The sequence below is a fragment of the Danio rerio genome, chromosome 4 (genome assembly GCF_052040795.2).
Source record: "Danio rerio strain M-AB ecotype USA chromosome 4, GRCz13ab, whole genome shotgun sequence".
In the NCBI taxonomy this organism is placed as follows: domain Eukaryota; kingdom Metazoa; phylum Chordata; class Actinopteri; order Cypriniformes; family Danionidae; genus Danio; species Danio rerio.
Genome location: NC_141024.2, coordinates 4,268,453 through 4,282,660, shown reverse-complemented (window position 1 = coordinate 4,282,660; position 14,208 = coordinate 4,268,453). Strand labels below are relative to the sequence as shown.

General features: G+C 37.4%; 1 protein-coding gene across 7 annotated transcripts in view; it reads right to left on the bottom strand.

The window, feature by feature from the left end:
• LOC147844603 (uncharacterized) overlaps positions 1–14,208 on the bottom strand; it is a 240,158-nt gene that overhangs the window by 146,139 nt on the left and 79,811 nt on the right. For 4 of the 7 annotated variants that reach the window (XM_088649935.1, XM_088649938.1, XM_088649937.1 and 1 more), the window contains exons 6-7: positions 4,586–4,643; positions 4,242–4,484 (exon numbers count right to left, since the gene is read on the bottom strand). The exons of the other annotated variants lie outside the window; for them this stretch is intronic. The gene's annotated coding sequence lies outside the window, so the exon portion shown is untranslated. The remainder of the gene's footprint in view (positions 1–4,241; positions 4,485–4,585; positions 4,644–14,208) is intronic. 7 annotated transcript variants of the gene reach the window in all.

The window sequence follows — 14,208 nt, the reverse complement described above, 5'->3', positions numbered from 1 at the left end:
CAGTTGGGTTTAGGTAAGCTCAAGCTGATATTTTATGCATGTCAAGCTGACCAGCTTCTCTTATAGATGCATGTAAAAAAGACATTGGGAAAGTGAGGGAAAGATGTATGCAGCCAAGTACAGGGATATACTGGATAAACTTTCTCCAGACTGCTCAGGACCTCAGACTGGGCCAAAGGTTTACCTTCCAACAAAGCAATACCCCTAAGCACACAGCTAAAAAAACAAAGGAGTGGCTTCACAACAACTTTGTGACTGTTCTTGAATGGCTCAGCCCTAGCCCTGACTTAAACCCAATTAAGCATCTCTGGAAAGACTTAAAAAAGGCTGTCCACCAATGTTTACCATTCAACCTCACAAAACTGGAGAGGATCTGCAGAGGATCCCCAAATCTAGGTTAAAAAAACTTGTTAAATACTAAGCAAATGGTCTGAATATTAGGACCATGTGATATTTCAGTTTTTCTTTTGTAATAAATCAGCAAAAAAGTCAACAGCTATGTGTTTTCTGTCAATATGGGGTGGTGTGTGTGCATTAATGAGGAAAAAAATACCTTCAATGATTTTAGCAAATGGCTTCAGTATAACAAAGAGTGTTAAATTTAAGGGGGTATGGATACTTTCCATACCCACTGTATTAGAAAGCTAGCCCTAGTAACTTGTCTGACATTGTAAACATGTACACCTCTTGTGGATTTGAGAAAACAAAAACAACAAAAAGACATAGTCCAGGGTACATATTCATATGTTATCAAAAATGTAGCCCTGGGCACATATTCATCGGGTTGTACATACAGTATATATGCAAAAGTTCAACCAAGAGCCGAAATGTTATGTGGAATTGTAATTAATTTGACTAAACCCCCACACACAAAGCATGCTGACCAGGCAGGATAGCTGCACGGCAAGCTTTGTCCATCTCTTTCCAGTCAAAGGTCAGTCTTGATGCACAGAAACCCCGGCATGTGGATGATTCATAGAGGAAGACACTGCTGACTTCATCCCCTCTGGAAGACCCACACACACACCTCATTATAAGTGAACTCAACTGTCTGTCTGTGTGCTACTAACAAACTTCAAACAGATTAGCTCAGAGTGTGTGAAAGAGAGGAGTAAATAAAAGAGGATCAGCTCTCATTACTTTGAAATGTCTCATCGTGTATCTTGAGGTGAGTTTGTGTGTGGTGCACAGACGGTACACAAGGTCGACTGAGTGAACTTTCACCTCTTTTCAATGAAAAAACATCAAGCAAAATCTAGGAAAACCCTTTAATATTCTTTTTTTTTGTAGCTTGGGTTATTTAATGTACTTCAGTTGTATTGCAGTATTAGTCCTGTGTCAAGTGCTACTTTCTAAAATTGCACCGGGAAGAAATAAGAATGGACGAAACTGAGAAAATTGTTGACATGCGGTGCAAGTACTAAATGAAAGCAAATAGGCTGGATCACTTGAGTTTGATGACAAAGGCGTTCCCCATTGAGAGTTGATTGCAAATCTGAATTTTGAGATCTCTACATGAAATCGTTCCTTTTGAAATATCAGAAAGAAATGTCGTTCACAACCAATTTCAGTTACAAAATGTGAACATACTGTGCACAGTAAATATCCAGGTTCTGCCTTAAAACTGTTAATAAAGGTCCCATGGAATTAGAATAAAGTTTTTTAGATGTTAGTATTAGTATTATTGTTTTTTAGGATGTCTAAAAGCTAGTGTGCTCCAAAACAGTGACAAAATTCTCATTTAGAAGATATAAAACTGATATAAGCATGTAAAGCTTGTAGTTTGTCACAACCCAAATGGATCATTGGTTTTATTCACATCATCTCACATTACAGTTTAACATCACATCGTAACCAATCAAATGCTCTCTATTATGTGACATGCCCCGCCCCCTTCAAGACGTTTTTTATTTGCTTTTCATTTGATGCGCTTGAGCTCAACCACACCCACTGGCAGAGCTGTCATAGAACAAAACACTATTGGCTGTTTTTTTATGGGAGGAGCTACTCTATGTCCCACCCTCTCTTCGTGTTTTCATTGAGATTACTTCAAACATTGAATAAAACTGCATATTTGGGCAGCCTAATGGTTAGAGAGTTGAACTTGTGATGCAAAGGCTGCAGGTTCAAGTCCCTACCAGCAGGGATTGTTAGTGGGAATATCCACCTCAATACCACTGCTGAGGTGACTCCCTTGAGCAAGTCATCAGACCCCTAACTGCTGACTGGGTGTGTGTTCCTGGATGTATGTCGCTTTGGATAAAAGCGTCTGCAGAATACATAAATGTAAAATGTAAAGCACTTCATAAGACCTTTATGGATTCTAATATTGGGTTTGCAAAGAGATTAGCTAAAAAAATGAAGGATTTCATACATTTTCTGTTTTAATTTTTTTTTTTTTGAAAGAAGGAAAAAAAAATCTACATACAATAAAACAATCAACTTTATAGTTTGCTTTTTTATATTGTAGTTATGACCGAATATTTTCTTATATTTAACAAAAATAAGAATTAACCCTCATAATGCGTTCAAAACTAGTTTGATAATTTCCAACTTGTTATCTTTGAATATCTTTGCCATAAGTTAACTACACTGTTAATAATCTGTAAATTAGCAGTGCTTTACTTTATTTAATACTTAAAGGGCACCTATTTTACCACTTTTTCAAAATTTAAGATAAGTCTTTTGTGTCTCCAGAATGTGTTTGTAAAGTTTCACCTCTAACCCCCCTCAGATTATTTATTAAAGTGTTCTGAATGTTGGAATATTCAGCTCTGAGCACATTGTAGCTATTTTAGTAGCCTGTGCCTTTAATGCAAATGAGCTAGTTCTTCCCGCCCACTGTTCCCACGTGCCTGTCAGAGTGTGTCCTCATCTTCTGCTGCGTCAGATAAACAGCACAGTGACAGATATGAGAGAAGCAGGTCTCACATGCTGTTTATGAGAAATATTACAGTAAGAACATTCCCAATGATTATTTGATGTATTTGTTGTGGAGTTAATTAAAGCATTTCTATAACAATAAGTCACACACACAATTGTTGTTACAAAGTTCACGCACACACAAAATGTGACAGGATACATGGTAATATCAAGTGCAGTATTGATATCGGTTATGTTCATGAACAAAATAAACCTGACTTAACGCCCACAAGCCAGGATTGACGCTCCTACTTTGATAATTGTACTGACATGCGGCTGTAGTGATGCATTACATAGCAATATTACCATCTTTAACTTACTTTATAACAAACAGGCACTGTTTTAAAAATGTTTTAAATTTGTAAAGCTCATTATAGATCACATTTGATGATGATTGATGATCACAGAGAGCTGAACAGATCTTTTAATCCCGGTTGCTTTCCACAAGTCCTGTCTTGTTGATATGATTATAAGCATTACTACAGACATGTTAATATGTGGCTGTCGGTTAAATAGGTGGGTGGGAAAACTGCACTCCTATGTCAAAATGAGAAGGATTTGGATCCTATTTTTATGTCAGGAAATTTAAATTAAGAGTCTTATTTGGTTTCTATCATTCCAATATGACTGTGCAGCCTGATCTCACGAGAAAACGTAAGTATTTTACGTTTTGCCAGTTTAGTGGCTAATTCGTACGAATTTGTGCGAGTTCAGTCGTACGAAATGGTACGATTTTAAAAAGGAGGCGTGGCACCTGACCCCACCCCTAACCCCAACCGTCATTGGGGGATAAGCAAATCGTACTAAATTATATGAATTAGATCATACGAATTCATACGAATTAGCCACTAAATGAAAAAGTCACGAATGGCGTGAGATTGTGTTGGACTGTGGACACACTACCTGCAAACATTTCTGTCCAAACAGCTTACACAAGATGATTTTCATCGTAAGTGCCCTTTAATAAAACCGCAAAAGCTACATCAAAACATCAAATATTACCCTGAAAAAAGTTTAAACTAAATAAATACATTCCTGCTCTAATGATTTGTCTAAAGGCATCACAGATCAGGTGTCTTTGTCTCTTAGAGGTAATAGTAAAATCTGAAAAATGCATCAGCAGGTTTTATTCCATAACTAAAAACTCCAGAGCTACAGGAAATGTGTTACGAGGTAAATGGGTCAACTTTAATTTGATGTTGAGCTTGGCTATTCAGCTTCATAGCCGTCTAGACAAACCAGCTGGGATCTTGTTTGTGATTTTCCTTCCTACAGGACTGCAGAAAACACAGAACAGCTCCATTCAGCAGGTTACTTACATTTTTATGTGTGCACCTCCTTGTCCCATGACTGTGGAAACCCTTAGGCCAATGCAACGAAGAGAGAATGGAAGACAATGGAGACAGGACGATGGCGGTATTAAGAGTCCCTCGTGGTCATATTGATGATGGCAAAGTTCTCTTGCCCACCATTAACGCTGCTTTTTGCCTCTTGAAGAGCCACGGTGCCCCTACCCAGCATGCACCTGGCAGGCAGGGAGCAGGTAAGTGCAGAGGACAGATCTGTTAAATTGAAAGCAGAAACAGCAGTCAGACAGCATGAGTGCTTTCTGCTGTAAACCTGGAGTGATGGCAAGCGGAAAAAAGTACTGTCTTGAAACTACCTGCTCAACCAGATCCAATCCCAGTGAAACGTCCTCATTTCGAAAGCAGCTGATGCATCTGTAGACGGGAACGAGACAAGACTCATTAGTCCATCGCGGCGACTCTGAAGAAAATCATTCTATTTTAATGTGTTTTTGAGGCTTTTGTCTTTATCAATTGTTTAAAAGCTTGTTCGAATCAGTGATATAACAGGAGAGTACACTTTAGGAAGCCCTGTTCTTGCAGAGAAAAGCATGAATTCACTAATGCGTTTGGTTATATGAAATGACAAGGGTATCTGATGGAAAGATCTGGTAGTTTTTTCGGCATGGCACATTTTGTAAAAGAAGAAAAATGCTGGGCATGTTTTATTTAAATATCCCCACTATGATGTTTAAAATGCTGTCCTGGTTGTTTTGCTGTGTGTAAAATAAATACAACTTGCATAAAGAAAATCAAGCCTATTTTTAGAGTTAAATCTGGTACAATTTCTAATCACATCCCAGCATTTAGACATGGTCAAGACGATCTGCTGCTGTTCAAAGCGAGCATCAGAATGGGGAGGAAAGGTGATTTAAGTGACTTTGAACGTGGTATGGTTGTTAGTGCCAGATGGGCTGATCTAAGTATTTCAGAAACTGCTGATCTACTGGGATGTTCACGCACAACCATCTCTAGGGTTTACAGAGAATGGTCTGAAAAAGAGGAAATATCCAGTGATTCAGTTCTGTAGGCACAAATGCCTTGTTGATGCCAGAGGTCAGAGGAGAATGGCCAGACTGGTTCAAGCTGATAAAAAGGCAACAGTAACTCAAATAAGCACTCAATACAATCGAGCAGAAGAGCATTTCTGAAAGCACAACACGTCCAACCTTGAGGCGGATGGGCTACAGCAGCAGAAGACCACACCGGGTGCCACTCCTGTCACCTAAGAATGGAAAACTGAGGCTACAGTTGGCACAGGCTCACCAAAATTGTGGACAATGAAAGATTGGAAAACGTTGCCTGGTCTGATGAGAATCCATTTCTGCTGCAACATTTAAGTGAAGGTTCAGAATTTGCCATCAACAACATGAAAGCATGAATCCATCCTGCCTTGTATCAATGGTTCAGGCTTGTGGTGGTGGTGTAATGGTGTCTGAGATATTTTCTTGGCACACTTTGAGCCAATTAGTGCTAATTGCGCATCGGGGATAGTCGCTGACCATCCCTTTATGACCACAGTGTACTCATCTTCTTTTTTTTTTATTTGTTTTTGTGCAGTCTACAAAAAATACCACAATATCAATAATTTACTTTTTTTTAACAATAACTAAGGGTAAACAAGAACATTCAAAAAAACCCAGCTCCCCATCCCACACCCAAGGAGGAGAATTAAAAATAAATGAATAAACAAACACACACGCAGCATTTGCACCAACAACAACTGTCAAAGCTACTAAATAAATATACAGAAAATATAAATAACACACGCACACATTATTGAAAAGGGCAGAGATCTTTCTTGAAAGAAAATATTAAATAAAATCTTATAAATCAGCAAAGAGGTGTGTTGTTTTCCTGACGAAATTATTTAGAGGATCCCGGTTTTTATAAAATGTTTCAGTGGAACCTCTTAATGTAAACTTAATTTAGAAAAGACATCAAATCTTAGAAAGAGACATCGAAAAGACATATTCGATGAAAAGACATCAAGTTTTCTAACCATGGGAGGAGGTTTAGAAGACTTCCAGTGTAATAAAATTCGTCTACGGCAGGGGTGTCAAACTCAATTCCTGGAGGGCCGAAGCCCTGCACAGTTTAATTCCAACCCTGCTCCAACACACTTACCTGTAGGTTTCAAACAAGCCTGAAGGACTCAATTAGTTTGATCAGGTGTGTTTAATTAGGGTTGGAACTAAACTGTGCAGAGCTGCGGCCCTTTCGGAACTGAGTTTGACACCTGTGGCCTACGGGCTATCAGTGACGCAAAGGCTAGAACATTAGCATTCTTATTTGAAAGGTTATCCAACAAAGCCATTACACCAAACATAAAAACCAAAGGGCATGGTTCAAGAAAAATGGTGAAAATTGTAGAAAAAGTATCAAAGAAAGAACTCCAAAAATGTTTTAACTTTGGACAAGAAAACGCCTGGGATAACACACCATGTCATAAAGTACAAATCATCTCAGACCGGTTTCTTAAACATGACAATGAGTTCAGTGTACTCAAATGGCCTCCACAGTCACCAGATCTCAATCCAATAGAGCACCTTTGGGATGTGATGGAAGGGAGGATTTGCATTATGGATGTGCACTGACAAATCTGTAGTGACAACTATCATATAAATATGGACCATGTTGAATTAACCCAATATATAAATATACTTTAAACGAAAGACACAGTAGTTTACTTTCTTCAGTGTAAGCATGCTCTAAATACAGAAGTGTGCTGAATTTCCTTTCTTCCTGACGGATTCCACAAGATTCACTCTGATCCAGAAAGCAGGGAAAGTTCTCCCCAATCGTGAAACAAACTTCAGTTCTCCTTTGCTCATGTGTAGCGATGCGTTTGTTGACAGAGTTCCATCTGTCATTATTAGGGGAAAGCGAGAACTGCCCAAGCGTCATCCTTCATCCGCAGGTAGAGAAGCAGTGGTGGAATCAGAGCGTTTCAGATCCCAACTCGCAGCCGTAGAAACAAGACCACGTCAACTGCATTAAGCACATCGCAAATTAATTGGCCTGTCATACTCCATCCTCACCAGTTAGCATTAGCGAGCAATATGGTCACGCATGCTCATCTTCTGTATGGTATTCATTGACAGATTAATCGACAAATGCTGTGTAGAGTCATTTGTCACATGTCTGTGCTGATCTTTTGCTCTTCTAATGCAAGGTGATGTCTTGAGGGTGATTATGCTTTCATTTTTTATGCCCTCATCATATGTGAAAGTGGATTTATGTATAATTAAACTCGGTCAGTTTAATATTTGATTTAATGTATTGAGTGGATGCTGAGTGCATGAAAAAACTTTGATTAAAGGTGTTTCTTTACTTTTGAATTCCTCTTATGTAATGTGTTTTCATGGGAATATTTTAGCTGAACTTTTTTTCTCTGTCCTCGACTTCACTTTGCATGCTATTAAGGGCTTTGTAAAATTCAATTAACCAGCAAAAGTCAGAAATAAATGGAGAAAAGGAGACAGAAATAAACAAAACATCAGTACATTTCAATATTGATTAAATTAGACATTCAAGGTTTTAAAGTTTGAGGTTTGAAGAATATTTAATTCTGCTTCATTTAATATGACACCGTTTTTTCAAAATGGTTATAGCTCTTATAAAATATACAATAAAATAATCAAAATAAATTAATAAATTGTGTATTTTGATCATCTGTGGTAGTTTTTACCCTTATGCCTTAACCCTTATGCACTGTTTTCTCTGTTCCAGCTAGCGGGATGATTGTTGTTGATACATATTTTAGAAAAATGCTTTGAAATTTGTTTATGAACTTAATAATACATTCATTCATTTTCTTTTCAGCGTAGTCCCTTTATTAATCCGGGGTCACCACAGCGGAATGAACCACCAACTTATCCAGCGCATTTTTAAGCAGCGGATGCCCTTCCAGCAGCAACCCATCTCTGGGAAACAACTCAATAATTAAAGAGTTAAACTCTATACATTTATTTCGTGTACATAACAGTTAGAAGTTTTAATCAGGACTGAAGTTGATTAACAGATTTCTGTCAAAAAAAAAAAAAAGGATTTTGACAGCAGTTTAAATTAGTGGATGTTTTCAACACAGACATAACAGAAGGGTAGTGAATTTAAACAGCACACAAGGTTTTAGTTGTATTATTATTATTATTATTAAAAAATTTTATGCTACCACAAGTGTTGAACCTCTCTCTTTTACTGATATATGTCCTTGTTGTACTTGTAGAAAGACAAATTTTCATTGTTTTCTTAAATGTAAATAATTATTTAAGTTTTGTTTGATTTGTTTGGAGAATTTGTCTCAGAACTTTGTTTTATTTTTGGAGAGAAAATTTGAGGAAAAAGGAAGAATGTTTGTAAAATGTAAAATCAGTTGTTGGGACAAATGAAAATAACAATTTATGCAACACCATGAGGGAAATGGAGCAAAGTAATGATCAACGTGTTCGATTGTTTTTATTTTTTATTTTTTAAATCCATTATAACAGCTAGCGTACAGCTAGAATTTAATTATTATAGACAGACGGACAATATTTTTATTTCAGGGTTTTAGGGATATATTGGGAAAAGCTTTTCTTTTACAGATTTTTTTAACGTAACTCATTTTTTCAATCCTGTATTTATTTTTCTTTAATGTCTATATACTGATTTTATATTAAACGCTTTAAAAAAGAAAAAGCCAAATAAATTTGGTTAAAACTCAACAAAATCTCTCTCACACACACAAACTTGTTCCTATATCCCAGTGGGAACTCACATATGTGATGATGTTCCTAATATAGACCATTTCAATGTAGTCATGTCATTGGTCCATGAACATTTCCTGCTTTTTATCAAAATATTTTACTAAACAAGAGGCAATTCAATCATAACTTAATGTTAAAACAGCTATCATAACATTACTTATCAATATGTGGCTCTTTTTGGATTCTCAGAAGCTATAAAAATAAAAATTGTACACGAGAAATTTTTTTTGTTAACACCCCTCAAAATTATGATGTCAAACTCAGTTTCTGGAGAGCTGCAGATCTGCACAGTTTAGCTCCAATCCTAATTAAACCTGATCAAACTAAGTGAGTCCTTCAGGCTTGTTTGAAACTTACAAGTAAGTGTGTTCAAGTAGGGTTGGTACTAAACTGTACAGAGCTGCAGCCCTCCAGAAACTAAGTTTGACACCCCTGGTCTATAAACCGTAAATTTTATCCCCAAACCCAACCCTCACAGCAAACAATTTGCATTATTAAAATGTTGCATTACTTTGAAAATACTTCATTCTGTGTGATTAATAAGCATGTTTACCCTTGAGGATGTCAATTTTGGTTCTAACGTTGACACAAGTCCCCATGAGTCTGTGAGCCTTCAGGTTTAAGTGCCCACTGCGATATAAAAACAAGTACACACATGCACCCACACTAATCCTTCTGAATATATGGTGTTCAAAAGATATAGCATAACAGGAATGACCCCTGCGGTGACGAGGTCTCACAGGTAGCGCTGATTCAAACAGTCACTCTAAATTGCTGTTTTATACGATGGGAAATTTCTGGACTGTAGTTAATGGATTCTGGCCATATGCTGTTGCGATTCAATAACACTAAAGTTCCATATGCTCGCCCACTTTAACAGTGTGCACATAAAACAACAAGTTTCTTCCAAGCGAGCCGCTATTCAGCACAATATTAACTTCCTGTTAAATTGCTGAGACGGTGCGGACAAAAATGGACAGGTACCTTTAGAAGCTTATTAAACTTTGTTTTTCTTTTTTAAGTGTGCATTTTGTAAGCGATTGAAGCCACCTGTAGCTACTCAGCTGGAAAAGAAATGGACAAGCTGTATATAACTCTGTACGCAATTATACACAGATAAGCATTTCCCCTTGGGGGAGCGAGAGATAAGAGAGGAGGACAGGTGGAGAGGAGGAGAAAAGAGCGAAAACTTTAAAAAAGAGAGAGAAATAGAGGGAGAAAAAATAGAGCGGAAAAAGCTAGAAAGGAAAAGTTTGAATGCTGCCTTGAAGTTTAAAGTGGTTGTAAGGTCATAATGCTCTTATAGTTTATTTTAAGTTTAAAATTGACCAATTATAGTGCAGTTTGTGGAAATTTCCCATTCAATCAAAATCGGGATGCAGAGTTTTATTTGATATTTAACCAAGACTGTTGGGGTATTTGACAGGCTGGACCCCTTCTGTCTTTTAGAAGTGCTTTTATTCTTTATGATATTAGAAATCTTGGTCTCATTTTTGTTTTAATAGCCATGTTAAATCTGTTGTTCGTACATGCCTTTTTTACCCGAGGAACATCACAAAAATCAGAGATAATGTGTCGAAGAAAGAGCAGGAGATTGTCCATGCCTTCATCTCTTCTAGATTGGATTACTGTAATGTTCTGTTCACTTGTCTGAACAAATCCTCTATGGAGCGATTGCAAGTTGTGCAGAATGCAGCAGCGAGGCTTTTAACTAACACCAGTAGGAGGTCACACATACACCTGTGCTTAAGGCACTTCACTGGCTTCCTATTAGTTTTAGAGTAAATTTTAAGATTCATTACATATAGAGCTCTGCATGGTCAAGCACCCCTGTATATTCAAGATCTCTTAAGCAGTCACTCATGTAGCTGGTCTCTGAGGTCTTGTGGCAAAGACCTGTTAGCCATTCCCAGAACTCGTCTCAAGACTAAAGGTGACCGTGCTTTCTGTGTGGTGGCCCCACGACTCTAGAACTCTCTCCTGATAGCACTGGGAACTCTGGGATCAGTTGAACTTTTTAAAAAGCATTTAAAGACGCACCTTTTTGGTCAAGCTTTTAACTAACAGTATTAGTGTTTCTGTATTTGGATTTTTAACTAGTTTTAATATGTTTTATCATGTCTTCTTTTATTGTCATGTGTTCTTTTACTTGTTTGCTCTTATTGTAAAGCACTTTGCGACTCAATGTCTGGAAAAGGTGCTACTGTATATAAATAAACCTTTACGTTCTTACATATTACACCAAGGTCCTGGAAATCCATCCATCTATAAATCCAATTATTCATCTATAAGGTCAATCTATAACGCAAATTAGCATTTTTAGCACATACCAAATGTGCACCATTGGATTGAAATCTGTCATATTCAAGAACTTTAAGAATATGGGAGTTTTCTGACATGCCATGTTATCTTGCTGTGATCATAAGTTGAAAATGGTCAGCAATGATACTCCGGTAGGCTGATCGGCACACGTTTAAAGTCATTTAAATCTAATTTCAGAAAATTTCTTCTTTCTGTTTCATGGTAAGTGTTAGGGTTAGATTAAAAGGGATACATAATTAGTAGTGGAAAAGTATATTTTATTTGTAGAAAGATTTATTTAAACAGAATTTTTATGGATTGAAAGCGGGTCACTATAATGACATCAAGACATTTATGAAATACAGGTTTTGATTTTATGTCAAATAAAGAGTGTTTGGTAGGAAACGAGAAAGTGAGAAAAAGCAAAGGAGAGGGATGGTAGAAAGCTTTTCTTCCACCTCTGCTCGAGGCTCATCTGTCTATTATGTCATATCCTGCCATTACTTCCTGTCAGATAGGATGGGGGCAGCATCGCTGCAGGTAAGCTGGCTAAATTGCGTTGTCTGTCCCCATTGAAAACCTTTTAAAACTCGCATCAAAATAAAGCAATTGCCTTTTGGGGTAAAAATGACAAAAACAACAAATCAAAATTGAGTCAAATAAGTCATTATTTCCACCATCAGCAGTCAGCACTTCTCAATTCATGGTATTTTCCTTTCTTTTGACAATACACAGCACAACTGCCAACTCCACACATTCACACAGTACAGGCCAACCTTATTTTTATGTAGGAAAATCCTTTTTTAAACAGAGGTACCACATGGGGGGAATATATTTTACCACCTGTCAAAACAGAAAAACAAGTATTTATAGTTATGCGCAAAACACACTGCTGCTTATCAAGGTAAGATACTTAAAATAGGATTATGCTTAGTCTTGACATTTTTTAGACAGGAGCACTTTAGAATATACAGACGGAATTTGCCATAGTAGGATACATTCAGCTCCATAGTGCTTTACGGTCATCCCTTTTTCATAAATAATGTACAAGTTTTTGTTCTTTACCACTAACAATAAAAACGAGACATGCTTTCTGCAACATTGTTAACTAACAAAAGAAAGAACTATTATAAACAATTGTATTGCCCTACTTTAGGCTATTAAACCTTACTTTAAGGAAGAGACTAAAACATAAAAATATATCATGTAAAATGTATAACATCACCATTAGAATTAAAAAAAGTGGAAATTACAACCAAAATTCTGAATGCATTTTGCATTAACTAAGCACAAAATTGAGATATAAAGCATTATAACTAAATTAAGACAGCGCAGGCCATTTTCCGCTGCTGATTCGGGCCTAACTGCAGTGCACCAAAACATTGTAGATAACCATATTAGCGCAAGCCACAGCAGACTCCCCCATAGATATTTACATTAAATGTCGCCTACCCTGTTGTTGTCTATTGGAAGGAATTCATCAATAGAGCCGCCATTTTAGTACAGGGTAGCGCTCCTTTGAAATGAATGCGGTATCAAGATGCAGTGGAGGACAGAGCCAGAGATATATACACATATATGCATATATCTATAATCAGGAGTTTTCCCAGGGGTCAGTATGCAAATATTTATTTTTTATTACAAAAAATATAATTTTACATCACTTTTCTACATGGATGGATGAGTGAGCGCACAAGCATTGCCGACAAAGAGTTTGTGTGCATGGAAATGTATTATCCTCCCTCCCTGTTTCATCTAATCCGTGTCCTGAAACACACCCGCTCTCCTGCTTTCACTTCTCATTCTAACGGAGGGAGCGATTAGTTTGTGAATGGACCTCCGTTATGAACGACTCGTTCACTAGCAGACAATTATACAAGTTTCTAGCACCGCAGCATCTCGTTGTCATATTTCTTTTTCATTGTTTGCTGATTTTATTCGACAAAACTAGCATAAGCCGAGTATTTAGTGTGAGTTGGTGATACTTTACCTTATGCTCAGTGCAGTAGATGACTACTATCATCAGTAACGTTACTTGTTTAGCAGAAAAGGTTATAACAAAATATACAAATATAAAGGTTATAACAAATATATACAAAAACGTAAAAAACGAAACCTTTCCTATGAAATATTCTGCCTTTATGCTTAGTTTTCTTCGCTTAATCATTACTACACCCGCACACATCGCTAAAGTCTAGCATTTTCACGTTGGCACACTGTCTTGACTAGTGCGGTTGAATGACATTTGTACTGGGAGCACTGTACAAATATGGCGGCGCTATTGACGCATGGTCTGTATGTGATATCTAGTGTATATATCTATAAGATTCCTCTTGCAAAAGGCTCTTCCCAATGCCTGAAGATTACCATCTTGTGGGGAAGTCTCTTAATACGCCTCGACTCATTGTTTCATTGCAAAACTAGGCAATTCATCAGCTTGACTGCACATGATGCATTAGGCTTCGAAAAAACTCTGCTATGATTTATTTTATTTATACTATTTTTGCAGTGCGGCCCTGTGTCCTACCTTCAAGATGACGGGGTATAATAGCAGTTGCTGGGGTGGAAAAAGGCAGTAGCATGTTGTAAAAGGAGCACAGCTTGCAGCACATCAGCCGGGTTTATCTGACAGGGCTGACATGTTTGCTTGTGTCACCGAAGACACCCGCATCCATTCCTCCAGCCTGAGAGACACTTTCACGTCACCGAGCCACTGGCTTTCATTACCAGTCACCACAGCACAGCTCAACATTACTCTCCCTCAAGGCAAAGGGCGGCTCTGTCTCTCAAGGTTTAGGTAATGGGAGTCTCTGTCATGAGTTTCCTGGTTTATCTGGGGTTCAGATAAGCACCTGTGAGTGTTTGGAAAAGTAAAGAACTCAACTTAACTG